Here is a 17,930-nt window from a genome sequence, read left to right as displayed (position 1 = left end):
GCATTTGCAAATTAGCTGCCTCAGAATTTCAAAGAGAGCTCAAAACATTCAAATGACAAGTATGCTCCCATCTGGTGAAAAATTCTCTTTCAAAGGAGAGCAGAATCATGCTGTACTGACCAAAGTGCCTTGCCAGTAAGACTTTGAAATAACAACACACAACTTTCTCCAGCTGAGAAGAAAACTGTTTGGGAAAAGCTTCCAGTCACAAATTTGAAAACCTCTGTAGGCTCACTCAACTCTAAAAAAACAGAATTTGTGAAAAGGCAATCTGTGTGACCCAAAAAAATCATACCCACCTATTAGCAAAGTCCATATGCAATAGAACTACCAGCTTGCATAGAGTAACCAATAAACAGCAGGCTTCTCTTTTCTCAAATCCAGCCAAATCCAGATCTTTTTCACAGAATAATATAAAAATAATTTCTCATAAGAATAAATTGAAGTAGCATTTCTTCTTCTGTTTTTTTTTCTTTTGTCTTGGCTCAACAAAAAATAGTTCACCTCAAACAAGTCAAGTTTGTTCAAGCATATGGAGATGAACTTTTACAGATTTTAAGCAAACTTATCAAATAAAAGTGACAGGATGTGATAAATATTTTTTCACTATTTATTACAAGCTGATCAAAAGGTATATCTGTAATCTGTAATGTCTGTATTTTATTCCAGATGATATCTAACATAGATTATTTCCATCAATAAGGTATTTTAATGTCAGAAACATTCATTACATGCTGGCTCCTATAATCTGTTGGGAAAATACTCCTCCTAAGCTAACCAATAGGAAATGTTACAGTAATAACATAATTGAAGCAGTGCATATGAAATAAATGGTCTGATCAACATCAATCCCTGTTCAATAACCTATTAATACATCATCTATACAAGCACTTAACCTACAACTGGCATCATTCTGCAGGAGGCAGAATCAGACAAAAATACTGGCAAAATCATCCCAGCTATTTTAAAGACATGAACAGCAGTGACTCCTCTGGGTAAGTCTAAATGACATCATCAGCAAGTTATTAGACTCCTTTTTCTAGACATACACATTTCCACCACCCTAATTGCATTAGAAAGAGATTTTGGAAATAAAAGTTCAGTGTTGGGGAACCGGGGAGGTCAGAGGTGTTAAAATTGGTCCCACCAAGTTTTATTTCTCTTGCAGAAAGATCAAAAAGTTCTGATTTTAGCTGAGAAGCTCAACTCACTACTGAAACTGGGAGATGCCTTACCTGCCTCTCCAACAAGAAATGAACAAACAGATTTTAAAATAAAATACAATATCTCATAAAACATGCCATCCTTTATCTTATAATTTTAGGCAGAAATACATGAGCAGGAGATGCTAACAATTTTTAATTTTAAGGGCAGGAAGAACTGTGGCAATCACCTAATCAGATCTGCTTGTGTATGTGGAATGGTCCCCAGCAACTCCTAAAGGAATAAAATGTGGCTGAACTAAAAGCACTCCTCTTAGAAAGCAAATTCTTATTTAAAGACTGTGAGTAGTGATCAACAAATCACTTTCCTCAATAAATTACTGTAGCAGTTAATTAAAATGTGTCCCTTATGTTCAGTTTTCTTTGGCATCCAGCGTGTAGAGAGCAGACTTTGTTTTATCTTGCGTTACATCCAGGCAAAGTTTGTAAGGACTGGCAGTAATTTTTCTCTACAAAAATGGATAGAAACTGGAGGCACCTTTCTGGTACACTGCCTGATACTTCTACACCATCAAAAAAAAGGCACAAACATTGCTCCTACTCCAATTTCTGCTAGTGGCTGGTGCCTGGAAGGTGTTTGTGCTGCAGCTACCACATGTGTCACAACTTGTGCCAACACCTCTTCCATCACAACCACCACCTGCCCTGGCTAGGGCGCTCTGGCCCAGGAGTCCCAACACATTCTGCCATCACACCTTCATTCTGTGGTGCACAGACATCTTTCCATAATAAATACAAAAGCTCTTTAATTTTCTTCAGTTTTCCCTCCACACTGCATATGCTCATGATGAAAGACGCCTTGTTATTGTCTCCTTGCTACTCTGAACAGACTGAACACTGTAAAAAGGATAAAGATTTGAAAAGATCTGTGGGAAGCAGAACAAAAGAATCTTTTTGAAAGCATCTTTTTTTCCGACAGCCCAGCTTCTCCTGTGGACCCCTTTTTCCTCCTCCCTGCCCCCAAGGTGATGCAGACTCCCTCTCCCACTGCACAAAGGGGAAAAATTGATTCTGCCATTTCCAGCTGTGGGCAAGGGCAGGAGGAACTGGTACTGCAGGAATGCCCCAGCGCACGTGTGGAGCCTTTCCTGGGCAGGGATGGGCAGGGATGGGTGGCTTATCCCTGTGCTGCTCTCCCAGCTGTTCTCCTTGCCCCAGCTGAGGCAGGGAAGGCAGCCCACTGCCCTGGGCAGCTCCAGGCTTTGCTGTATCCGAAACCTGCCCTGCAGCCACCTCCATGTCAATGGACCAAAGTTGTGTGTGTTGGAGTGAATCACATTAGAGCTATTTAGTACTGGGAATTTCTATATTTATAACATAACAGTGGCAACTTAAGTGCTCCAGGGTCCCTGGACTCACACATCTATCTTCTGGAATTACTTGTCATGGAGGTGTCAAACCCAGGAGCATCAGGATGACAGTTTGTTAAAATGGGCAAGCTAAAAGATTTTGCTCAGTTAACACTTGAATGGCTTATGAGCCACTCATTTTCATATTTGATTTAAGTTTGAGGGAGTTGATTGCATGTGGAAGTGCAGGGCCTGACAATAAACAAAGGAGTAATTCATAGGGCAAAAGCCTTTTGTTTCAAACCAAACTTGCAGAATCATGGCAGGCTGTCTCTTGTTCTGAACCTGTTTCTCCTACTGGTTTGAACACACACTCGTCCTGGGCATCTTCTACACAGGAACAGTCAAAATACATGACAGCTCTGTGATCCAGATGTGCTTTTGCTTTGTGCCATTGCTTTATTTGCAGATGTACCATCAGCTACCACAAAAAAGGGTATTTCATCTAGTGCTCTCAGCCCTCAGCTTCTTGCCACCACCTCTGACAGCTGTTGCTGAACTGGGGGGACCTCATTTTTCCTGGCAGAGCTACTTGGAAGAGCCCTTCTTGCTTCAGAAGAAATGGCTGGGTTAGCCAAATGGAACAGGTCTGACCAGTATGAGGGGTTTGGAGAGGGCAGTAGGTGGGATGTGTTCTGGGGCTGACATGTCTCACACCACGCAGGACCCTCAGCACACACCATGGGTGGATGTTTTACCAATGCTTGGGCTCTTCTTTCCCATCAGACACTCTGCAAGCAGCCACCAAAACACAGCTGTGACATAAATAGGCGAGAATTAAGTGAAACTATCCACATATCTCTTCTTAACAACAAGCACTCCCTGAGATTTCAGAAGTTCATAAAATTCCAGGGGAGTTAGGTTTTTTCCTCCCAGCCACCAAAAAGCTGTTCATTGTGGAAGATCAATCTTCTCCATTCTGAGACCCCAGTGAGCCAAAAGTGCAGAAGCTGAAGGAGAAAAAAAAGACCAGGCAAATATTTCCTCTGCTGCCTGGTCACCTCCTTTTCAAAGGGATGTAACTCAGTGCAATTACAGTGCAGGGAAGTAAAAAAATCACTACCCATCATATGTACAAGAGATACAAACCACATCCAAGCCCTTCATACTCCCAGTGAGCAATTCCAGGCACTTGTGCACTGGTTTATGGCAGCCTGGACAGGAGCTAAAATGTATTTAGGAAGTTCCTATTAAAAACACAGCATTATCATCTAAAGGCCTCAGGTGATGTTCTGAATTTTTAACTATATAAACAAATATGATGATCTTTGCTATTTAGAGAGAAGCAGATGGAAACAGGGATCAGAGCAGTGTGTAGGTAAGAACACAAGTAAAGACAGACCAGGTGAAATCATGGTACAAAAAAGCAACACGTCCACTTGGATAAGGAAGGATACGGAGACACAGAGAGAATGTCATTGTCTTCAACTTCCAGGTCTCAAAAATGCCTGAGAATAAAAACTCCACGAGTCAAAAATATCATCATAAACTTCTTGAAGTACTTACCTCTGTTTATTCCTGCCTTTCATAATTTAAAACACACTGTATATGAAAATCTGCCATCCCAAATTTCATTTTATAGTAAAATATAATGAATCAAAATGAAATATTTCAGAAACTGAAAAGAAAAAAGGAAGAAATCACAGAAATGAGATAACTGTAGTTAGGTCAGTTAGCATTCCAAACAGTTTGTTTGAAAAATTCTTTGAAAGCTGCCAGCTCCTGACAGTTGGGTTTTTTAAACACAACAGGATTTTTCTGATAAAAAACTACTTTGTTTATTAAATTTTGACTGCTTGACTTCAAGTAAAGCTCATTTTAAGCAGATTATATTGCAATTAGATCTAACAACTTTTGCAAGGCATGGATAAAGACCTGCACCACTGAACTCTGAGGGAGAGAGAATTGCCTTAGACCAGTAAATTAATATGCTTCAGTAAGTCCATTCTTGTTTGTGAGCAAGTGGCTGATATTTCCTGCAGTCAGACCCTGCCTGACCCTTGGTAAATGGAAGGCAGTTCAAAGACTTGCCATTGCAGTGTAGATTTCTAAGCAACATTTTTCACTGCCATAATGCAAATTCAGTGTCAAGCCAAACCTTCCAGGATGGATTCAGTTATGGGACTCTAATTTGATCATTTGGCCGTGGCTGCAGGTCCTCCACCTGAACAGCACATCAGGATGTCTGAGATGAGATAGTGCCTGCATGTAAAACCAAAAATCTGTAGGCAAGCTGGCCAACAGCACAGCCCCATTTTCTGGTGGCTGTACATTCCTGGTTTGGGTCTTCCTCAAACTGATAAAGCATGGGGCAGACTGTATTTTTTTTTGTTTCCCTAAGACATATTTCACCCAACACGTGCCATGTACAGCATAAGATGACAACATCCGTGAAGAGATTGTTTTGCACAGAAGAATTTGTGACTCATCAAGAAGAAAGGTGAGTTCTGCTGAATATATAATGACAACTTTGACAGGAAATCTATGTTTCCACTAAGAGGCAGAGTATCAAATTAGCAAAGACAGCACAGGTCCAGAAAACTGCAGCTCAGCAGTTAACTTATGCAAGTGATGAACTTGGCATAAGTGACCTGAAGATTCCACCTCCTAGGAAACCCTCACATCCATAATAAAACCAGAGTGATTACCATGCATGACTCTCCCTGGCTGTACATCACTGATGTGGGGCCATGCTGGGGCAGATCCACCTGGGTGTGTCGGACCTGCTCTGGATGTGGAGTCAAACGTGGTGACACATCAAAAGAAGGTGTTGCAATGTCCCTGCACCTCTCCACGTCTATTTTCAAATGTCAGAAATCAGCAAGGATGGTAGTGCTGTGGCTTTGCCTCCACCTTCACAATATAGGTGAAAAAACCCAAATGATGGGGAATTTCAACAGATCCTTCTGTCTGTGTAACCACTACAAAGGAAGGACACTGGCAGCTCAGTATTGGTATCCAGCCAGCAGGTACATTACCTCAGACCCCACAGATGGTTTCAGGAGCTCTGCAGCTACAGAAGTGACAGCCTTTCCCTTCCAGCCTGCAGTCTCTGAACAGACTCACTCACCTTTTAAGTATTAATGAAGTGCTCTGCACACCTAATGAAAGCAAGTTTTCTGTACTGAGTGAGCTGGGGCCTTGGCAAGCCAATTAGTGCAAGATTTTGCAACTCCTACCCATGCTATTTAGTGCTGTTGTAGAAAGTGCTCACTGGCAGAGCTTTCTGGTGAGCTGGCAGAAACCAAATTGGCAAAAGTAATTTTTCCCCAAGGGCACAATCCACTTTGATACATTTTCTATTTTGAGAAATATAAGTGTTTCAGAACTGCCACTGATTCTAAAAGTGTTGGGCTGTTATTAAAGAACCAGCCTCAGATTTCAGCTTGGCATTCCTTGTTTAGAAATCATTTGCCTTGAAATTCACAAGAGTGTATTATTTAAACTAATAACAACATAACATAACCTAGGTATATATTAACTTTATATATCTATATTAACTTCAAGTTATTTTAAAAGTCTGAAGCAGCAAGATACCAGGGACAAGGATAAGAATTACAGAATGTTTAGGAATCCAGAAAGAGGAGAAATAAGAAAAGAAATAAAACATTAAGTTTTAGGACAGCTTGCAGAAGTTGTGATTGATTTCACGCAGTAGAAGTTGTCCCTGCTTTCAGCCACGAACATGAATGAACAAGCACAGACCAGGGAAACAAACCCAAGGGACCTTCAAGGGGACTGTGGGCATCCTCAGGGAGCAGTGTCCCACCACAGTACCTCCTGACCTCTAAACCCTGCTGGCATGCCATGCTCCAATGCCCTGAGGCTTTCATGCCAGTTAAATCGAAGATTTGTATGCTGCCTCTCCGTGCATTTAATCCTCAGCTCTCCATTTCCCAAAGGAAGCTCTCATAGCTGCTATAGCTGGCATTCACCTGAGCTGTGATGCAGCCTGTGGTGATGGGATCTCTGAGGAAGACTTTTCACACAGTGCCTCTCCCCTGCTACAATAATTCCCAAGTTCTAATTTTCCTCATGCCACTGCTGCTCAAGAGCAGTGAGTTATGATGTCTGGAGGCTGAGGAAGGAAATGATCAGTCAATTGAGCAGGCTCCATTCTCCCACCTGGGATGCAGGGGCACTTCAGAGCATTTAGGAGACTGGAAAAGTTGCTCAGTTAGTGCCCAAGCAAACCTGAATGTGGCATTGATCAGTAATTTATAGTCAGATAGGCCCAGCCCTACCCTTTTGGTACTGTGAAAGTGTTTCTGTTTCTCAAACACTTCTCCAAGTATTTGTGACCCACACGATGGTATAACTATGACTGGAGGGCAATTAAGATACCAGCTAACCCCAGCACCCCTGAAAGCTCAGTGATTAAATACATAGTATATTCTTACTTTCTTGTACTTCATGTGGTTTATGCAGCTCAGCTGCACTAAGGGCAAAACCCTAACAAACTTTGGCTTACAAGTACGTTTTGCAGCTAACAAACACCTGCCTCAGCTTCAGTGTTCATAGGCTAGCAAAAAGCAGTCATTAAATTCTATTTACTTATGGAAGATTTTCCTAGATGCCAGAGAATGCCCTCTCCTTCCTCTGAGTTTTTCACTGTGGAGCTCTTTGAATAATCTTTTATGCTCTGGGGTATTGAAATATTAAGCTCTGACAAAAACAAGGCTTCATGGAAAAAATCAAATTAGAATCATCTCTTTTTAATGAGCCAAGTCTATGGCTGTTTCTCATAGTTTTCCATAGAGGAAGAACCAAGTTCTTGGATGAGGTGAGAAGCAATCAGAAGTGTCAGCAAAAAGAACACACTTTCTCCTAGCTGCCATGTCAGTTTAATTCTGGAAAACCACACATTTCTCAGTATTATCAGTTAGCAAAAGAAACCAAGTGGATTATTAGTTAATGCTATGGGATTGCTAACATTACCTCTCTGTGCCAACGTGGAAATGGTCTCCCACTCCAAAAATGCTTATATACCCAAGCACATGGAAATATTTAAGAATAATGAAATCTTAAAGATTTCCTGGCTTTAAAGCATCATCTACAAGTGAGATATTGTATCATCTTCAATGAAAAGAAGAATCAATCCTGTCGATGCCCTATTCACCAATCAGGTAACAGATTCATCCCTTTCACTTACCCTCTCCTGCAGACTCCCTGTACGTCACGTTCTGGCTTACATGCATTTAAATAAAAGTCTCCTCTCTTTGAATGTTACTGGTGGACTCTTTTTTGCCCAAAGGTCAGCATCCCATCTGAGTGTACTGCATGCCTTTGGACAAAATACAGAGGTAGTATCACAAACTGAAATACAATAACATGATTACAAGCTATGTGTCAGCTAAGGCTGAGCAGTCCACTCTTAGCTCTAGTTTTCATTAACAATTCGTACTCTACCTTTTTAGATGGGAAAAATGAGTTGGAGAAGAACTAGGGGAAAAAAAAAAGAAAAAGGCATCCTAGAAAACTTCACTTGACATTGGTGCCTAATGTAAACTCTGTAACGTGGGACTACATGGCCAGGTCATCCTTCCAGAACGCCCTGCCCGGTATGGAAACCTGGAAAAGGGACTTGCTGTTGATCCACACATCAAAATACAGAGCAGAGTGAAGCTGCTCTGAGGTAGTGGGAAGTTTTTCTAAAGACCAGAACACAGCTGTGCTGGAAGCACTGAGCAGGAGATTGCAGTCCCCAGCCTGCCTGCCAGGCAATCAGAGCCCGTCAATAAACCAATACCCAGCCATACCCATCCCTCCCTATTCTCCATCCCCACCGCCTGGTTTGCAGATGCTTTGTATTCCCTGAATTGCCTTGCTGCTTGAGCTACTCAGGCACAGAGTTAACAAAACTCAAACATGAGTTCATGCAGCTCTGTCTCTGTGAAGGGAAGGAAGGGGGAAGCAGAATGCAGAAAGCACCGATAATGCTGTTGCCTTACCACGGGCCTTTCTCAAAGCTATTGATTTTCTGTCACAACTCTTTACTGAAATCACAGCATGGCCTTCTGGCTGGCTGAGATGCATTTTTGTGTAAACATGCTCCCTGGTGTCTCTGTATTATCACATTATCCTCACATGCCAACTCTCAGCATCCCTGTCACCGCTAGAAGCTGACACACAGGTTTCCTTTATAAAAACATAAAGCTGCAATAAATTCCAGTTCAGTTTAAACTAAACCCATTGTTCCTGATTCATATTCATAGTACCTTATTCCCAGCATCAGAATTTTCCCTCTCCTTGTTTTTCTCTCTTTGAAGGAAAATGCTGTTTACTGGGAAGCTCTGCTAAAGCTCTAATTAACATGAGCTGCACTGAGCAAAAAGCACACCAGCAAACAGGCCTGTTCTAACCCTATTTTTAAATCATATTACATTTCAAGACATGCTCCCTCTGTTGTGTAGGCCCACACAGTCACTTAGGGCTCACTGCCTGCTTCAGCTGCTGGCTGTTTCCCAAATTTTCCCTCCCTTCTTATTCTCTGCCCATGGAGACAACAAACGAGCTGTTTCCACAATCAGGAGAGGCTCCTTGCTGAGTCAAAAGAATGAGCTCTGGTTAGAGAGGAAAATACTCTCAAGACACAGGTGTGCAAGCAACATCATAATTACCATCAGAATAGATGGTCTGCAAATTGCCCGGCATTTGTAATTAACAGTGCTCTCTAATGAAGACCACTCTGTGTGGGATTACCACTTAATAATGCTTCATAGCTGCATGAACAAAGCTTTATTTCACTGAGAAAATGAGGATCAAATATTCACAGAAGTAATCTACCCCAGAGTGCAAGATCCCCGAGACAGGGATGAAACTGTGGGTTATTTATATATCAATCAAAATGAATTTGTTCTTAAACACTAGTTTACCACTGAAATACAAGCCAAGCTAATGGGAGCTGCATCATGGAAATCTCTTCTGGAACCTGGTGAGATGCATCTGCAGGTCCTGAGGGAACTGGCAGAGGATGTGGTTAAGCCACAATCCATCGTATCTGAGAAGCCATGGCAGTCCAGTGAAGTTCCCACTGACTGTAAAAGGGGAACTATAACCCCACTTTTAAAAAGGGGAAAAAAGGAAAACCTGGGGGACTACAGGTTGGTCAGTCTCACCTTGGTGCCCAGCAAGATCATGCTAAGGCACATCACTGGTAATGGGAACGTAATGGGAACGTAACTGGTGACAGCCACCATGGCTTCACTAAGGGCAAGTGGTGCCTGACAAATTGGATGGCAAACTGTGACAGAGTTATTGTGTTAGTGGATAAGGGAAGAGCAACTGATGTCATCTACTTGGGCTTGTGCAAAGCATTTGACACTGTCTTGTTTGATGTCTTCGTGTCTGAAACAGAGAGACATTGCTGGGAGAAATGGATTAAAACCTGAAGATTTGGCAAGGAGGGAATAGTTTCACTCGAAGTGACCTCGCATCTGGGAATGCTAAGAATATCAGTGTGGGAAAACTAGTATTTGCTAGGACAAACTAAGCCTGAGAGATCCTGTGTCCCTGTGTGCCTCTGCCTCCTGGTGGTGTTGGTGAGGCAACGAAATAAATCTGCTCTTTGCATTGCACCTGGGGCTTGGTGCTCAATCAGATTGGCTCTATGTGCTGATTCACACCCACATAGATTTGATGTGTGGAAAAGGAATTGGCTGGATGGTCATACTCCAGGAGTTTTGCTCAATGACTCAAAGTCCAAGAGGAGAGCAGTGATAAATCCATTCCACAGGGATTGGCACTGGGAGCAGCGCACTGATATCTTTGTTGGTGACATGGACAGTGTGGTCAGTGCACCCTCAGGTTTGCTGATGACCAAAGCTGTGAGGTGTGGTCAACACACTGGAGGGGAGGGATGCCATCCAGAGGGACCTGGATAGGCTTCAGAACTGGGTCTGTATGAAACTCATGAAGACTGCTTTGTCCTGAAGACAGGAAAGTTCTTCAGCAAGTTCCTCCTCTCCCTAACTCAGCCTGGACCCAGTCTGAAGCTTAACATTCTATGATTTGTGGCAGAAAGGAGGAGGCACAGCTGCAGCAGCCTGTACAGGTTTTATCCCAGAGTTTAAAAGTCACTTTGCACAAAGTGTAAAGCACTTGTAGATTCTGCTGGTGCCAGAGAATCACCATTAATGCCAGTTTTTAATGTATCCAGGGTCAATAAAATTGAGGAAATTCCAGTGTAAGGATGTTGGATATTTGCTCGTTACCAATTCAAATGTTATTCTGATGAGGTCAGGGCCTAATTGTACAAGGACACTGAGACCTGCAGAATAAATGATAAAAACATGCCCCGATTTCTTAAGGAAGAATTATAGCAACGATTAGCATTTGTATCACACTTAGTGTCAAAGTACCCCACAGCACTTCACAAAGCCCATCTCTGCCCCACCGTGGTCATGCAGCAATCCTGGAGGTCAGCAGCACTTTGTGCATCTGCCCTTCCTCCTCCTTCCCAGGCAGCACTGGCAGAGCCAGGCACACCACACAGAGTGGTCAGGGTGCAACACTGCAGCATTTATGGGGCAAGAGAATCCAACAGGCTCTGAAAGCTCCTGGGGCTACCTGGCTTTCTCCAAGCCTCCTGCAGGACCGACTTCCTGCCCTCTGTCCCTATGGCACTATCAGAATACCCTCACTGGAGCAACTCCAGTCAGCCAGGGCTGCAGAATGCCCGAGACATAATCAGCTTTGCATTGTGAGAGAAGACAAAATATGACACGGATGGAGGAGAGAAAACCTGGTTTATCCATGCTGATTTTGGTGGTTTTCTTACAATTCGTGCCAATCCAAACCTCAGCCAAAATAATTTTAAATGGTACCACAAAGTTAAAAGGAAAATGTGGTGTCTGGCCATACCAAGGGATTAGTTTTGTCAGGACAAAACCTCCTATAGCTGACTTAATAACTTGGCAAAGGCACTGTAAATAAAGGCAACACTGAATCTGCCAATTCCCAGCTTGTCAAGCTCCTCCACAACCAACAAACCACAAAAGTAATTACAGACAGTTAAAATGCAAAGAGCAGGAGGCCATTTCCTAAAAGGCACAATTACTGTGCCCCTAGAGGCTGGGTTTAAGTTTACACCCTGAATTAATTTCCATTCATTTCCATCTGAAATTTGTTTGGCTTTCCCAAGATGTACGTTTGAGATGTTTCCAATTTATCTGAGACTTCATCATGAAGGAACTTGCAGCACACACTTCAGTGACATGTTTAAGTCCCTCATTCCCGTGACATTTGGCAATAGTCAGCTTTCTATGAGGCAGACTTCTAAACAGCACAAAATAAAGATCTTGTTTTCAGCACCTTAATTTGGAGTTTTCAGTATCAGTCTCAAAAAATGAACTATTTATTTGCAGGGATGTGTTGATAATCCTACATATCTGTTGGCTGCAGGGCCGAAAGATGCTCCTATGAACATCTAATCTTGTTTCCTGGATAAAAATGATACAAGTTTCACCACAAGTGCTTGCATTCCTCAGAACATTTCTTGGTTTTTTATTAGAAACACACATATGCATTCAGCACTGAAACAGGCTTGAATCCAGCTACACAAATGTTGTAACAACAACAGAGGGAAACAAATGAAATGTTACAGCCCTTTCACATGGCCCGAGCAGTGAAGAAGAGTTGAACTCCTGGGAAAGCTCTTGCTCTCAGAAGAGAACAAGAAAACATGATAATCATCCAAAAAATATCCAGAGAAGTAAGTGTCCCTGTGCTGCTCAACACCCTGAAAGCTGCTCACTGATAGGTGTTCACACCATTTAACTTTAGACATTCCCAGTTTGATATCTCCATGTACAGCTACTGAAAAGAGAGGCAGGTTCCTAAAATGGATTCTCTGTAACACCCTCCAGAAGTCCCATTTTCCTTTGGGGTACCCAGGTTCCTAAGAACTATTCTAAGAACATCCTTTATTGTCTCACTTTTCTGGCTCTTGGGCAGAATATATATTGTTCTTTCACAGGAGGTAATTTATTCAGAGGCATTTTCCAAGTCAGAGGAGTTACTCCCAGCCCCAGCTGAGCTTCTTGGTAAATTTGCCCTGTGCAGAACAGCAAACACAGAGAGGACAAAGCTGAGGAGGGTTCAGCTGTGCCAGCAAAGCACACTCAGGGGCTACACAAACTGCTCAGCCTCCCTAGAACACAAGGAGTTTAAATTTGGCGGGAGGGAGTCTTTTATAAATCTGGAAACAGATGGCTCCTGTGTGTGCTGTACTTCCATCTACCTTTTTCCCAAGGCCACAGAGGAGCCCAGACTGATGCTGACTGGGAGAAGTCCAGACCATTTCTGCCACTCTTTAACATGAGCAGTGCTGAACAGGAGCAACCACAGCCATGCTGTTTCCACCTGCACACAGGAATGCCCACAGGACACACCAACTGCAGACCCTCATGAAATTACCCATAGAAATAACAAGACTGTTCTCAGGAATCACTGGGAATCCCACTGCCAGAGCTACACATCATCACACCTAACCTGCTCTGGGTTAGGCAGACAACACTACGGATCACAACTGAGGTCAGCAATTTGACACTTTCCTGCTTCAGTACATGATGTAACCAAAGTCTCTGTAAGACCTGTTCTTTACAGACATTCTCAACACACAAACAGAAATCAAAAATCTCCAGTTTGCCTGGTTAAATCCTGCTGGAGTATATCTGTACACTTCACTACAAAGCCCCATCAAAGCCCAGCAGATTTATGTCAGATGGGCATATGACACTGTTTCTTTCCTCCCCTTATGCACCCTTACCACAGACATACCAGGCACCTTGTTGAGATGCCTGTGCTTTGCAGAACAGTTATAAAGAGCATCACTAAAAAAACCAGTTTTCATTATTCACAAAAGCCTATATAAGTTACCAGGCCAGTATTTCAGTCATTCAGTGCTATTTTCTGCCAGGAATATACAAGTTAATATGACCTTTTACAACATCTACCCTTAAGATACCTCCAAGCTCTGATGGGATTACAAAATTTGAAATCTGCTGAGGCAGATGAAACATTTCATGTTAGAATGACCTGAAAAATACAGGGTATGCCCATGTATTCCCTTGAAATTCCCATTCAGGGGGTTTCAGGGTTTATTTTTCCTCTCTGCTGATTTGCAGACCCTTAAGCATTTCCCTTTGGATCCCCCAATGTCAGCACAATAATAATATTCTTGCCTTTCTTAATTACCTTTCTCAGATCTCTTAGAAGCAGCTAATAGACCAACAGGGATCCATAGAGAATAATCTGAAAATGATGAGTTAATAACTTCATAAGGACAGGCCCTTAAGTGATTGTCCTTCAAAGAAGGACGCACTTTAGTAACAGTGTATATATTATATAGCAGTTTCCTGTTCTTCTGTCTTGCATAACAGAAATAACAACTGCAACCTTTGCAATCCTTTGACACTACATTTGTTTAAACTGTCACAAAACTTGCCCAGAGCACGCTGGGGCAGTCAGGGTCAGCAGAATGGTGAATTCCAGGCTCAGGAATTCCAGCAAGCTACAGTATGCAAAACAGACTTGATGGTAATGCTTATTTTTATGTGGCTCCCTCCATGAGGAGGGTTACAAAATGCTCCATGCAGAGCCAATCATTCACAGTTCAAGCAACCAGGGATGGCGCTGAGGGAAACCTCATTTCAAAAGGAAAGTAATATACATTTTAGTACTGGAAGTTTTAATGGTAATGTACACTAGAGAGAAATAGCACTTAGAAAAATGCACTAATGATACTGTCTTTTTGATAGAGACATCAGAGCAATGATTTCCATGGCGCTTTTGATCCTGGACTCTGAAGGTGAAATTTTCTGTTGAGGAGCTGATGTGTAAGTTTTTATGAGGCTCTCATTAACCTTAGCTTGAAACTTTCAGTGGGACACACACTTTTACTAGACTCTCTGTAGAGGTAAATTTAAGGAAGATGAAGTCTATTAGAAAACAACAAACTTCAAAACCAACTATTTCACTCAGGAGTTTTTTATCTGAAGTCTCATTAGATGACTCACAACTATTCTCAAGCCCCAAGGAACACCCGCCTGGAATGTCACACGAAGGATGCTGCAGACATACAACTCTGGTTTGTAAAATCAAGCCAAGGCAATAAACTTGGTCAATAGGCAAAATCCAGGGTAGCTTTCTCTACAGCACTGGGGCACTGATCTGTGAGAAAGGAGAGGGGGGAAAAAAATTCAAGACCCCCTCTCAAGATTGTGCAGAGAAACAGATTCTCAGGTGTTAACCCTCAGCACCAGGTGTCCAATTCACAAGGTAACAGCCTGGTTGTAACTTTTCCACCTCAGCAAGCAGGGAAAACTGTATCAGTCCTTTTAAATTGTAGTCCTGCTTGTGAAGGATGAAATCTTTAAAAAACCTGGTCATTGCTGACCAAACAAATACACGGTATAATGTTGGCTATAAGCTGCAGCTGAAATGTGTGTTTAAATTATACACAAAACAAACTCAAACACCATCCATGCTTCCAAGGGTGTTCAAGAAGGTATTTAAAGATTTCTGTGAACAATTTGCAAAGTGAAAACATCCAAACCTGTTTCAAAAGTTCTTTGCCTCAGGCACCAGCTCTATCTCTACATTAAGTTTTCATACACAGAGGTAGAGAGCAGATGGCCAGTGCAAGCAGGCAGTTTTCAATAGGGGTGTTTCAGTCTCTCAGTCAGAGGTTTATCTGAGCAGCCTGTGCTCTGTTTAACAGAAACACCCAAAGCCCAAAGATCAGGATCGCTTAACCATTCACATAAAAAGATGAAGAAGAAATGCAGACACTATAGGAGTTCATTAAATGATGCTGTTGATTGGCAAGTCATCTGTCAACCTGACACTGGGCTATTTAGACACCTGAAAAAGACCTGTTTTCAGAGTCCTTCTGTGAAAACCTGAACAACATTTGCTCTGGGATGCACATCATGTTAGCTAAAATTAACATTTTTGTCTCTCAGCTTTTTCAATTGTCTAAATTCTGACCTCCCAAGCATCGTTTCTCTTTGCAAGTTTAACTTGCTATGATGTAGATGGAAATAGTGCAGAGTATTTCAAGCTGCCTGGCTCTGAAGGAATAGAAAGGATGTAATCTTGGAGGTGGGAAAGGAGAGAAAAAGAACTGCTTTGTTGTAACACACTACTCCTTGTTCAAAAGGCTGTGTGACACCTCCAAGTTTTGACAACACAGCTGCATTTATATCTACTTGTGATGAGAGTTCCCATCAGCTCAAACTTGGCATTGTGCCTGACTGGCAATTCATTACTTACTGTAATGTAGGAGCACTTTTTAAATCACAGCAGCTCCTCTTTACTGCTCGCTCTCCACTCTACCCTGAGGAGCTGACGTGCCTAAGTGGAGATGCCACCACGAAGCTCTGGGGCAGTGTTCCCCAGCTGGTGCACAGGAACAGCCTGTTTATTCCAAACAGGGGCCTCAGAGAGATGCTCCAAATCATATACTGAGGCAACCTCTCTCCCCATCCACCACAGAGATAGCCAAGATATGTAAAATGAGTAATGAAGGGGGAAAAACATAAAACAGTCTCTGTTCAAGAATTAATGTGCTCATTTTAACTCAACAAGCTCAATCTTCCCTGTTTACAGCCTAAATTATGTCCTTTAACACTGAAACAATAGAGGGATAACACTGCTACTGCTTCCCTCATGGTAAGCAGACAGGTGCATGCTGCTTGTTGGAGTTAAAAAATGAGCCTCCTAATAGGATAATATAGTTTGGATTATATTAGTTAGAGAAAAATTGAGATGAGAAAGCCTCAAGGGCATAATCATCATGAAACATGGGGTTGATTACTGAGAAGTGCTGAGCTGCAGACAAAGTCATTGGGTGTTATATGTGCATGATAATATGATCACTACTGTCTTTCCACAAATTATGGGCAAAAGGTAGATTTTCATACAGATACACATCCAAGTTTCCCTCACTAAGTGTTTTTATACATAAATTTTTAAAATCTGCAGCTCATAATCGTTCCCATTTAAACCTCTGCAAGTGCACAGAACAGCAGCACAATTATTTATAATCCATATGTAGAATGCAGAAATTGTATAGCACTCGATGAACATGCACTGCTGCACATTCATGCAGAGGAACAATATCACAGAGACATTGCTTGAAGGAAGATCAATCCTCTTGACCAACGTAATGAAGAGAAAATTAAGGCTAATGAGAAGATCAATCCAAGAAAATTCAAAGACTTCAGATATTACTCCAACTAGAGATCAGAGGAAAAGTGGTTTTACATCACTGGGATTTTCCAGTGTGTCTGAGGGACCAGAACACTCTACAGCTTCACAGGCCCTGCTCTGACAGAGGGCAGGGAAAGGATCACACAGCACCAGCTGCACCTACTGGTGGGCTGGGCAGCCTGGACTGTTATCCTATAGTGAAAATAAAGGTACTGCAGCAAAGGAACAAGATAAAAACTTGGCAATCAAGAGCGTTCTTGAAAACCTTCACACCTGTGTGGAACATCTCTGCTGGTATCAACCCAGACAGGAGCTCAGAGCAAACAGGAAGAAGGGCAAAAGTCAGAAGCTCTAGCAGAAAGTCCATCAGTGATACTTTAAGTGACTTGAACTGTGAGCCAAGAAATGAATAAATTATGACATCAAAGTCTGCACTCATATTAAGTGACAGGGTCCTAATTTAATATTTATTTTTATGTTGGGGGAATTCATTACCTACAGAAATGTTTATGTGCTCTCTAGAAAAAAACATATTCACTTTCTTCTTCTTAAATTACTGTTATTGGTATTCCTATTGGCAGGGGGAAATACAGAACCACACAAAACTGCCCAAATCACAACATAACACTTCAACATGTCCATCAGCTAATGCTAATCCATAATTGAACACCGTGTAGGTACTCAGGAAATCCATTAAACTATATAGATTGTTCCTTCAGGATCAGTGCTTTGGTTGCTTTACATAAGGAAAGGCATACAAGGTCTAGGACACTGTGAAAAAACCCACAGATCTACAGAAATACTTACCAAGCATTTCAGGAAAGACATCTGGCAATCAGAATGCTTGATAACTTCAAAAAGAATACACTCACTGAAGACGTCCACCACAGAAAATGCCTGCAAAGACATAAAAGGACTTGAATGGCTTTGAAAATCAGTCAAAACTCATTCAAAATTGTGATTCCATGGTTTAACCCTAGCCATTCCTTTTCCTTACACAGATGGCCCATCTGTTTGACTGTGAAAAAAAATTGGCAAAGAAGGTAAATACATTAATGCTTTAACAGTTTTTAATGCTATTTGCTAATTGTCTCTATTACCAAATCAAAGATGTGGGGTAATAAAATGGAGACAAACCCCATGA

At 42.0% G+C, this 17,930-nt stretch overlaps 1 long non-coding RNA gene across 9 annotated transcripts in view; it reads right to left on the bottom strand.

Annotated features, from left to right (window-relative positions):
* LOC138112292 (uncharacterized) overlaps positions 1 to 17,930 on the bottom strand; it is an 88,759-nt gene that overhangs the window by 44,774 nt on the left and 26,055 nt on the right. For 6 of the 9 annotated variants that reach the window (XR_011151652.1, XR_011151654.1, XR_011151655.1 and 3 more), the window contains exon 2: positions 17,594 to 17,683. This is a non-coding gene — a long non-coding RNA (uncharacterized lncRNA). Of the gene's footprint in view, positions 1 to 643; positions 3,523 to 7,724; positions 7,857 to 13,768; positions 13,826 to 17,593; positions 17,684 to 17,930 lie in introns of those variants that run through there. The other 3 variants (XR_011151657.1, XR_011151656.1, XR_011151653.1) reach the window with 3 other exon arrangements.

The sequence above is a fragment of the Aphelocoma coerulescens genome, chromosome 6, assembly GCF_041296385.1.
Source record: "Aphelocoma coerulescens isolate FSJ_1873_10779 chromosome 6, UR_Acoe_1.0, whole genome shotgun sequence".
Lineage (NCBI taxonomy): Eukaryota > Metazoa > Chordata > Aves > Passeriformes > Corvidae > Aphelocoma > Aphelocoma coerulescens.
This window is presented reverse-complemented; position numbering and strand designations above follow the sequence as displayed.